We start from the raw sequence: 12,304 nt of genomic DNA, 5'->3' as shown, positions 1-12,304 counted from the left end.
CCGCTCCTCTGGATGGCGACAGAGACAGCCCGGCGCGCCCACAGCCTGGGCACCTCCTGAGAGGGACGCGCCGGGCCAACGTGAAGTTTGTGGACTTGGGCCCTCCCACTTTCTCGTCCGCACCGCCAAGGCCTGTAACACGGGAGCCCAGACCTCTCCTGACGTGAGTTTCAAGGCTTAGATCCGAAGTGTATTACAAGTATGGGGTGCTTGGCCTTTTACCCACATGTGACCTGTCACCCCTACTCGGGGTTATGCACTGATGTCCCTGGGCCCAAAGAGGGTGCAGCCTAGACCCCAGCAGTCTTCCCTGACCCAGCGTCTGTGAGGAGTCCTCCTCCACCTTAGACCTGCGCTGCCAGGCGCAGGACGTTTGTCCTTACATCCTCTAATCTGAGAGCACTCTACTTGTCCTCTGTGTGGCACTTCCACCTCTGCCACCGCCTTGGTCCTTGGTGAGCCATCTCCTGGTCCATCTCCTGGAAGTACCAAGGTCTCAGTTGTGTTTCTGGGCTCCAGTCTAGGGACTGGTCCCAATGAGGTGGGATTTCTGATCAGAACAGCAGTAATTATAACTCATTTTATTTATGTAATCAATTGTTATTTGCAAAACAGGCTTATTTCTATAAATAAGCTAAGGATGGGAAGTGAACCCTTTAAGGTCACTTTCCACATCTCCAACCTACCCTCCCCCCATCATATCCCCTCCGCACCTCCCTCTAAAGACCAGAAGATAAACTCCCAAGTCCAGGTGTGAATACCTATGGCCTTACTTCCTGGGAAGGTTCTGTGTCTGCCAGTTACCAGCTGCACCACCCCACTCCAAGCTCTCTCATCCTGCAGGCAGGTCCACACATACTAATAAAAGCTCATCCTTTGGGATTCATGGGTTCTCCCCATCCTGCACAGGGTTGGGGAGCTTGAACATCCCATGAGGTTTCCTTGGAGCTGGAGACCCTTTTCTGTGGAGCCAGTAGAGGGCCTGTGAGTCAGATTAAACAACCAGGGAGAAGAAGCAAAGACAGTCACGAGCTTCATCCCTTCATCTTAAGCCCTGGTCCAGGGAGGCCTCTAAAGGGACCATAGAACTCAAAGTGAGGGGGTATGTGGGAAAAAGGCAGCCCTCTACAGGCCCTACACACACTCATGCATGCATGCAGGCACACACACCATGCATATATACTACACCACTCACACATATGCTTATATTCTCTCTCCTTCTCTCTCTCTCTCTCTCTCTCTCTCTCTCTCTCTCTGTCTCCCCCCCTCTCACACACACACACACACACAGAATCCTTCAGGGGAAACTGAGGCAAAGAAGGGAAGTCTATCACTCTGGGTCATCTAATCCCTATACCAGTGGTTGGTGCACAGTGAAGAGCCCTAACCAGGGTCTCCAGCAGGATTCTTGTGTTGATATGATTGTGTCTATGCTTGGTTTCTCCCATAAATTTTTAATTCCTGTTTAATTGAAGCACTCTGACTTTCTTACTTAGTGTCCTCTCAATTGCAACTTCTCCCTGCTCTCTTTCCTGGCAAAGAGGTAACTGTGCAGAAACTGGGGCTCCTGACAACTTCGGAATGGTCACAAGGGACTCACTCCTTATCTCTGGTTGTGCAGGGCAAATATCTGCTCCTGGCTGGGAAGACAGCTCCCTCAATGGGATTATATACAGCCAACCACTGATGCCTGGATCTCTACCTTTACAACTTCATTCTTCTGATTTAAGCTTGTTATCTTGTTTTAAAAAAAAGACTGTAACTTTTTTAAATGTTACAAATTCCATTTCATCCTGTTCAAACTGAATTCTTGTTCTGTGCCAGATATTCCTTCAATTCAGCATCTATTTATTTAGCACCTATTAGGGGTCAGGCACTGGGAGTGGGGAGGTCAACAAGACACACATGGCCTGTCCCCTAAAAATCTGCTGTCAGTTTGGGAAACAGACAAGGAAACAAACAATTGCAGTGCAGTGTGGCAAGTGTCACGGTAGGATAGATTACAGAGCACCATGAGGCATAAAGGAGAAGGAGTGTGTCAGGGAAGGCTTCCAGACAGCTTGGTTTTCAGACATTCTTTGGTGCCATCCTTAGGACAAACACACCCAAGTACATGGGCACGCACACACATGCACACACACTTGAAGTGAACATTTCAGTGAACAATACTTGACTTCACAGTACTCTGATGCTTTCTCTTCTCTCCTAATTCACTTTTTGAACTGTTGGTTGCCCATCCTATACCTTGGTTTACAGTAATTTTCTTTGCTTGCAAAACACTGTTCCAAGAGAGATTTCATCTACATTCAAGTTGGGAGGATACATTGTAGTTGACGTGCCAAGTATAGGGGGCTGTGATGATGGTGGGATGGCTGGGGAGGGGCTTCCAAGCATAGGGGAAGGGGCATTGTGCTGTGAATGTCTTGGTTTATCTGGGAGCTCGGACTCTAGATTTTTGTGGTTATGACATTAGGGGTATGGCTGGAAAACTTTAGGTTATTGGAACATAGTACCTAGTTCATGTTGTTTACTGAAAAGTACTGCAAGAAAAGAAGGGGAATGGGGGCTTTGGTGCTTATGGCTTGAAGTCCAGAATGGTGAAGCATCCAAAAGCTAGTGAGAATAGAAAAAGCAAATCCTCTACTCCAGGTTACAAGTAAAAGGAGCCTAGGGGAGTGGTGGGCAAAAGGATCAGATTGAAGACATCAAGGTCTCCTGACATGGGGAGAACAACCTTGATCTAATTACAAAGACACAGCTGGGAGGCAGCCTAGAGACAAGGGCAGGTGCCTGGTACGACTCGGTCCAGGCCTTGTTTCCAGAGGCCTGGGGAGAGACCAAGATGGAAATTGAAGATGGGGGATGAGAAGAGTGCTGAATTCTGTTGCTAGGTAACAGAAAGCTCTGTTCTGGATCCCAGTATGCACTACCAATTGACGATTTGTTGTTGATGATGGGCTGATTTTGATTACTAGCCAAAACTAGTAAAATGGTGAAACCTAAACAAGTTTATTACAGAATTACACCATACCATAACTCCAATCTGAGACACAAGGAATGGTAACTGTTCAACATTGGAGGAAATTCTTGGGTCTCCCCCCACCCCAATCACCAGGTCACTGGGATGCTAAAGAGACCAGGCCCACAAAGGTGTATCCCACATGGTGGATCACCCAGCCTGGCCATAGAACACAATAGAAATAGGTTTCTCTCATAGAGGAGGTATGGCTGACCAAGGTGATTGACCAAGGCACACATTCATTCCAACCAGGCAGCGTCTTAGCTTCTCCCCTTCAGGATGTGTGTGTATCGTTTGCTGTTCTGCTTTGATCCACAGGAGTGTGGCTTGTGGTTTTCCTGCTCTCACCATTCTCCCATAGCGAATGTGTCCTATTTGTCATTTAGTCATAGGTTGCATGGCTGACCAAGGGCTCCCAGAAATCCTAAATTTGGAGCCAGAGAGTTTTAATAGGCTGTGATGTCAGGATGGCCCCATTGAGACAACTGTGAGGGAAGTGGATTTTATAAAAAGGCAGGTACTATTTTGTAAAGAATATATATGGAGCTCAGAATGGCAGGCCATTCAAGGGGTAGACTGTAGTGGGCATCATTGCTTGCCACTCCTTTGAGTCTATGCCTCCTTCTGAAAGCAGTTGCCCATTTTCCTATGAGGACCTGCCACCTTCTACAGTGATACCTCATGTGCTATCAGAGCTAACTCTGACAGCAGGAGAAGGATCCGGATGTCGAGGATGATCCAGGTGTTGAGGATGGCAAAGAGAGGCATGCCACTTTGGCAGCACCTGGGGAAATCCAGGTGAGAGGTGGGGCAGCTGCCTCCTGGGGAGCAACTGTGAGAATCAGACAGGGGTGTGAGGTCTTCAGTTGCTGCTGGCCAGGAAGTGGAACTGACAGGCCTTGGAAACTCAGGAGCGGTGGGTATGGCAGAGATGTCTGCAATGACTCTGAGGCTTCTGAATATAAACAATCGGGAGGTGGCAAGGATGTCTGAGGAGACAAGCCCCAGTCAGCTGCTGGCCAGGTATCAACATCAGTGAGATTAGGCGTCCCTTCAGTGAGCTTTCAGGCTAAGGGAACAGCTATAGTACACAGGAAAGAGAAGCACCAACAGGCAGAAAATGCAAAACAGAAAGACATGAGGCCCAGCAGGCACAGGCTGCACTGCGTGAGGACAGAGATCACCTTGCTGCTGAATTCCCAGCCCCTAGATCAGTGACTTGAAGAGAGATGGTACATGAAATGAATGCACTATTTAACAATAATTATCAATTGAATTGATCTGGTCTTAATAATGACAATAAGTAGTATTGATATATTCCATTTGTGTGCCAGGCACTAGTCCAAGTTATTTATACGTAGTCACTCACTTAATCTTCATAACAACCCTAGGAAGCAGTCGATACCTATGTTTATGGGTATGAAAGCTAAGGCACGGAGGAGATGAGGAAATTACTTTGAGTTTCTTAGCTGGCAAGAATACCTGAGGTTGGGACCCAGGGAGTCTGCTCCAGAGAACATACTTTAAGGGCTGTGCACCTCTGCCTCTCATCACTAAATCATGTTCATTTTAAGAAACGCAAAATGGGGAGACACACAGAAAGGAATATACAATGTTCCTTGATTCTACTACTCAGAGTTAACTACATTCAGCATTTGTTAATATCTTTTAAATGTTTTCATGCTTGCATTCTGTAGATATTTTGTAAACTGTTTTCTCAGTACATAGTGAACATTATTTCATAATATGTTCTTCCTGAACATTATGTTTTATGGCATTATGAAATTCTGTAACACATAAATACAGCCATTTATTCAATCAATCTTGATTTTTAGACATTTAGACAATTTCCAGTGTTTTTAAACATTTCAGAAATGAACATGATTTAACTTTTTGTATAGTTTTGGTTATTTATAGGAAAAATTTATAGAGCTGCAATTGTTAGGTCAAAACAAGGACAGAATTTTAAGACTTTGCTACTTATTGCGAAATGAATTTCCAAAAATGTTAATATTAATTTACATTCCTAAAGATAGTACCTGAGAGTACTCACATCAATCGACTAATATCAGCACCAGATATTATCACTGGCATGAGTATCTTGGGCAATTTCATAAGTATAATCAGATTTTATTGTTGTCATCATCCTCATTTATTTGCTCTAATAGGGTTAACGATGTTTATATATTTTAACATCTTCTGTGAACCAACTGATTATAACCTTTTTCCAAGTTTTCTCCTGGTGTGCTTGTCTTATTATTGATTAATAAGAACTTTTTACATTTTGGGAATTTATTCCTTTTTTTTAATTTAAAAAATAGAGAAAACTATAGATAAAACAATATCATAGATGTTAGCACAATCCTTCACATATAATAATAATACAATCTTTCACACACGTTACAGATCGTTTTTTTTTCACTTGTCTTTGTTGAATGAATTATGTACCAATTTTTTCTCTTGAAGATTTAATTAGGAATATAGATGGTCATTCTCAGCTTTTGAATCTTTTGGTATTTTAACAGCTTTGTGGAGGTTTATTGATAGGGATTCTTACAGAAACAGAACCAATAGAATGTAAATGCATGTGTGTGTGTGTGTGTGTGTGTGTGTGTGTGTGTGTTTACAGTCATGCATCACTTACTGACGGGAATATGTTCTGAGAAATGCCTTGTCAGTTGATTTTGTCGTTGTGGGATCATAGAGTGCACTTACACAAACCTGAGTGGTACAGTCTACTACACATGTAGGCTATACAGTGGAGCCTGTTACTCCTAGACTTCAACATACTGAATGTTGTAGGTAATTGTAATACAATGGTATTTGTGTATCTAACCATATCTAAACATAGAAAAGGTACAGTAAAAACATGGTATCCTAGTCTTAAGGGACCACTATTGTATACAGGATTTCTTGTTGACCTAAATGATATTATTTGGTACATGAAGACAGAGAGAGAGAGAGAAAGAGAGAACGATTTTTAAGGAATTGGCTCACACAATTATGGGAAATGGGTTGTCCAGAATTTGCAGGACAGGTCGATAAGCTGAAGACCCAGCAAAGAGGCGATATTGTAGCTTGAGTCTGAAAGCCATCTGTAAGCAATATTCTCAGGCTTTTTTCTGTTTGTGCTTTCAACTGATTGGATGAGGTCCACCCAAATTATGGCAAGCAATCTGCTCTACTCAAAGTCAACTAATTTTAAATGTTACTCTCATCTACAAAATACCTTTACCGCAACATCAAGACTGGTGTTTGACTGCAACTGGGTACCATGACCTAGGCAAATTGACCCATAAAATTAATCATCACCGAGGCTTGGTGGCTCAGCCTGTAATCCCAGCACTTTGGGAGACTGGGGGGAGTGGATTGCCTGAGCCCAAAGGTTCGAGACCAGCCCAGACAACTTGGCGAAACCTCATCTCTACAATAAATCAAAAATTGGCCAGGTGTGGTAGCACACCTATAGTTCCAGGTGCTTAGAAGACTGAGGCAGAAGGATCGCTGGACACCAGCTGGTCGACGCTGGGGTGGCTGTGAGCTTGCCACTGCACTACAGCCTGGGCGGCAAAGTGAAACTCCAACTCAAAAAACAAAAACAAAAACAAAACAAAACAAAATAAAACAACCCAAAACAAAAAACTAATCATCATAAGAGGCACAACTGGCATAAAATAAACCGCACATATTTAAAGTATACAGATAAGTGTTGACATATGTATATACCCATAGAAACATCACCACAATCAACATAGTTAACATACCTGTACCACAACTTAAAAGTTTCCATTGACCTTTTGTCATTCCTTCCTCTAACACCTCCTTGTCCTCCCCATCCCAGGAAACCTATGGTTGCTATTCTTATACATTAGTTAGAACTTTCTAGACGTTTATAAAAATGGAATTATATAGTATACATACCTTTTATTCTGACTTGTTTCACCCAGCATAATTGTTTTGAGATTATCCTTGTTATTGCATATATCAGGAGTTTATTCTTTTTTATTGCTGATTATTGCATGGTTATACCAACTTGTTGATACAACTTGGGTTGTTTACAGTTCGGACTATTACAAATAAAGCTGCTATGAATATTCATGTACAAATCTTTCTTTCTTTCTTTCCTTCCTTCCTTCCTTCCTTCCTTCCTTCCTTCCTTCCTTCCTTCCTTCCTTCCTTCCTTCTTTCTTTCTTTCTTTCTTGAAAGCAAGATTTATTGAGAGGACAGAAAAGCTCCGACAGTGAGAGGAGACCCAAGGGGGTTGCCTACAAGTTTTTCTAAGAGTACATATTTTCATTTTTTTGTGTGTGGGTAAATATCAAGGGATATAATTGCTGGATCATATGGTAGGTATATATTTGACTTTTTATGAAGCTGCCAACTTCTTTTCTTACATAGTTGTACTATTTTACACTAGCAGTGTATAAAGCTTCTACTTGCTCTATATTTTTGTTATGCTTTGGCATGGTCAGTCTTTTTTATTATAGTCATCCTAATAGGTATGAAGCAGTAGTTCATGAGGTATTAATTTGCATTTCCCTAATAACTAAAATATTAAGAATTATTTTATGTGTTTTATGCACCTTCTATAGTAAAATACCTACAATTTTTTATTTGGTTTTGGTTTTCTAGGTTTTTGAAATCTTTATATATTTTAATTCAAGTCTTTACCAGGCATGTAATTTGCTAATATTTTAATATTTTCTCCAAGTCTATAGTTTGCCATTTCATTTTTTTAACAATATCATTTGAAGCAACTAAGTTTCAAATTTTTACAAAGTTCTGTTTATCAATGTTTTCTTCTATGGATTATATCTTTTAGTGTCATGTTTAAGAAATCTATGCATAGACCAAGATAATAAAGTTTTATTTTTTTTTTTTATAAATCTTACAGTTTCGATTTTACATTTAGGGTTGCAATTTATTTTCAGTTAATTTTGTAATGTCATGAGTTATAGATACAACTTCAATTTTTTTGAATGTAGATTTTCAGTTCCTTCGATACTATTTGCTTGAAAGATTGTCCTTCCTCCACTAAATTACCTTTGTACCTCTGTTGAAAACCAGTTGCTCATATTTGTGTGGTATATTTCTGAACTCTATTCTGTCTCATTGATCTATTTATCTAATTTTGTATATACTTGATTACTCCATCTTTATAGTAAATCTTGAAATCAACTAGTGTTAGTACTCTATTATTTTCGTTGCAAAAATTTTCTAAACAGGCATGGTGACTCATGCCTGTAATCCCAGCATTTTGGGAGACAGAGGCGAGAGGATGGCCTGAACCCAGGGGTTCGAGACCAGCCTGGGCAACTTGGTGAGACCTCGTCAATGAATTAAAAAATTAGCCAGGCATGGTGGCACATGCCTGTGGTTCCAGCTACTTGGAAGACTGAGACAAAAGGATCGCCTGAGCCCAGCAGGTCAGGGCTAAGATGACCGTGAGCATGCCTACTGGACTCCAGCCTGGGTGACAGTGAGACTCCGACTCAAGAAAAAAAAAAAATTTCTGCTGGGTCTTCAAATCATTTGAACTTCCATATTAATTTTAGAATAAGTTTGTCAGTTTCCATGAATAAGCCTACTATAGTTTCTTATTGGGATTTCATTTCATAAATTCAGGTATATCAAATGTGCCAGAATAAATGACATCTTAAAAGAAGAGTATTCTCATAGACCACTTATGCACCTAATCCTGACTTGTACCCCATGTCTTTAAAATAAAAAAATAAATAAATAAGGGGGAAAATGAGTATTATAACCCATGGACACTGGGTCTTTCCAGTTCCTTAGGTTTTCTTTACTTTGTCTCAGCAATATTTTGCAGTTTTCAGTGTATAGGTCTTTCTCATCTTTTGTTATATTTATCAATTTTCTGTACAGTACATTTTAAGTAACATTTTATATTATTTTAAATAATGTTTATTTCAATTTTTATTTGTTTCTATAATATATAACTATGTTTGATTTCTAAAATATTGATTTTGTATTCTGCAACCTTGATAAACTCAGATATTAGATCTATTATCATTTTTTGTTGATTTCATCACATTTTAAAAAATTAAACAGTTCTAACATCTGTGAATAAGCAGCTTTATTCCTTCCTTTCTAATCTGGAAAATTTTTATGTATTCTTCTTGCCTTATTTCATTGATCAGAACTGCTATACAATGTTGATATGAATGGTGAAAAAAAAACACCATTGTCTTATTTCTTATCTTAGAAGAAAAGCTTTGAGTCTTTCACCATTAAGCATGATAATAGCTGAAGATTTTGCACAGCTGCACTTTTGGGTTGAGGAAGTTTCTTCCATGCATGGTTTTTGGAAATTGTTTTTTATTTTTAATTGGAAATGAATATTGAATTTTCAAAGTTTTTTTCTGTCTATTAATCATATAATCTGTCCCCCCATTATAAATTAGATTGTGTTTTTATTTCCATTCAGTTTTAAATACTTTCTCATTTCCTTTTTGATTTATTATTTGATCCATTAATTATTTAGAAGTGTGCTCATCTTTGAACATCTAAAATATAATCCAGAGATTTTTATGTTATTGATTTCTAATTTAATTTCATGTTGGCAAAGAATATCCTATGTGTGATTTGAATGCTTTAAAACAAACTGGGACTTGTTTTGTACCCAGAATATGGTCTATATGAGAAATAACATTTGTCAACGTTATAACATTTCTCAACTTTGGCTAAACTGTATAATTTACTTATTTAGTTATTTTGTTACCTGTGCCCTCTTCCCCCCAACATTCCAGGTAAATTCCCAAATGGCGGGAGTTCTGTTTTTGTCACTGCTGCATCCCTGGTGACCAGAGCAGCAATGACACAGAGTCAGTGCCATGTTTGTGGCATGAATGAATGGAGGATTTTTTTGTTTCACCTTCTTTGGCAGAACTCCAAGCCCAAATATTGTGTGGTAATGTTTGCCACCTCCACTTGCAGTTAATTAAAGCTCTGGGCCTGGTCATGTGTGGGGTGGGACTGGGGACACAATGGGGACTATATAAGAAATGCCTCATATGCATTTGGGAAGAATATGCAAACTGTTCTTCTCAGGTGAATGGTCTCTAAATTTGTTACATTCAGTTAATTGATATTATTGTTCAAATTATTGATATTCTTGATGACTTTAAATTATTGAGGAATGGCCTTTGCAATCTTTGACTATAATTAAAGATTTTGCTTTTTATTTTTTATTTTTGTAATTTTCAGATTTTGTTAAGTACATGACTATTAAGTGTCCTCTTGATGAATAAATCTTTTAAACATTTTTACTTTTAATATATATGTGTCTATTTTTCAGGTAAGTTTTGAATTAACAGATTGAGTCTTGATTTTTTATTCAGTGTCACAACCTCTGCATTATTGTGGAATAATATTCAGACAATTTAGATATATATGTGTGTGTGTGTGTGTGTATATATATATATATATATATTTTTTTTTTTTTTAATTGGAGTCTTGCTCTGCCACCCAGCCTGGAGTGCAGTGGCTGCTCCCAGCCACCGCAGCCTTGACCTGCTGAGCTCCGGCGATCCTTCTGTCTCACCCTTCCAAGTAGCTGGAACTACAGGCTCACACTACCACGCCTGGTTAATTTTTTGTTTTATCGTAGAGATGAGGTCTCACGAAATTGCCCAGGCGAGTCTCAAACCCACGGGCTCAGGCAATCCACTCACCTCAGCCTCCCAAGGATTACAGGCTGAGCCACCAAGCCCAGCTACAATTTATATTTAATATGATTATTTGTTTAGATTTAAATCAATAAATTAAATGTTTTTATTTGTGTAAACTGTTCTTTTTTAAATTTTCCTGCTTTTTTTGGCTTCCTATAGATTAATCGAATATTTTTTATTATTCAATTTTTTTCATCTTCACTTATCAGCTATAACTCCTTGCTTTATTATATTAGTGTTTGTTTCTCACATTTAACTTTATTAAGCCATATTGAAGGTATATTTTTATGCTGCTTTACCAATCAGTAACCCATACGGTTGCTATTTCTTGTGTACTTATTGTTTGAGTAGATCCATTTTTATGTCCGGTATTATTCTCCTTCAAGTTGAAGAACTACTTTCAGTTTTTCTTACAAATAGATAATGAATAATTTTATATTTGAATTTTTATTTGAAGTGTTTATTTCACCTTCATTTTTGAACGATGTTTTTGCTACTTGTAGAATTCTAGGTTGGCAGGTATCTTATTTCAGTACTTTATCAATGTAATGCCACTGTTTTCTCTCTTACATTTTGTCCAACAAGAAATCTATCTTTTTAAGATTTGTTCCTCTGTATGTAACATGTCCTTTTTCTCTGACTACTTCTAAAATGTTCTCTTTTTTCCTGATTTCTAAATGGTTTTCATTGACAAATAAAACTGTATATATTTATCCTGTACAACATTATGCTCTGAAATATATTCACATTGTGAAATGTCTACATTGAGCGAATAGTATATGCATTATCTCATATAGCTATAATTCTTGTGGTGAGAATACTTAAAATCTACTCTCTTAGCATTTTTAAGAACGCAATATATTGTTATTATCTATAGTCACTTTGTTTCACAATAGATATTTTGAACTTATTTCTTTATTCTAACTGAAATTTTGTATCCTCTACCAACATCCCCTCAACCCCTACATCTCCCCACCACCATTCCTGGTAACCACCATTCTACTTTCTACTTCTACGTTTTAAACTTTTTAAAGATTCCACATATAAGCAAGATCATGCAAAAACAGTCAACAGGGTGGAGGAAAAACCTACTAAAGAGGAGAAAATATTTGCAAGTCACGCATCTCAAAAATATATAGAAACTCAATAACAAGAAAACAAGCATCCCGATTAAAAAAATGGGCAAAGGACCTGAATGGACATTTCTAAAAAGAAGACATACAAATGACCAACAGGTATATTAAAAATGCTTAGCATTACTAATCATCAGGGAAATGCAAATTAAAATCATATTGAGATATTACCTCACACCTGTTAAAATAACTATTATCAAAAAGATAATAAGTGTTGGCAAGGATGTAGAAAAAGAGAACCATTGCACACTGTTAGTTGGAATGTAAATTAAGCACAGCCATTGTGGAAAACAGCATGGAGATGCCTCAGAAAATTAAAAATATAACTACCATATAATACAATGATAGCAATCCCACTACTGGATATATATTCAAAGGAAATTAAGTCAGTACATCAAAGAGATATCTGCACTCCCATGTTTATCGAAGCATTATTCACGATAGCCAAGATATAGAGTTA

Source organism: Carlito syrichta, unplaced genomic scaffold (assembly GCF_000164805.1).
Source record: "Carlito syrichta isolate Samal-C Ts95f unplaced genomic scaffold, Tarsius_syrichta-2.0.1 Scaffold301693, whole genome shotgun sequence".
In the NCBI taxonomy this organism is placed as follows: domain Eukaryota; kingdom Metazoa; phylum Chordata; class Mammalia; order Primates; family Tarsiidae; genus Carlito; species Carlito syrichta.
The sequence above is the reverse complement of the archived record's forward strand: the minus strand, read 5'-3'. Positions refer to the sequence as shown.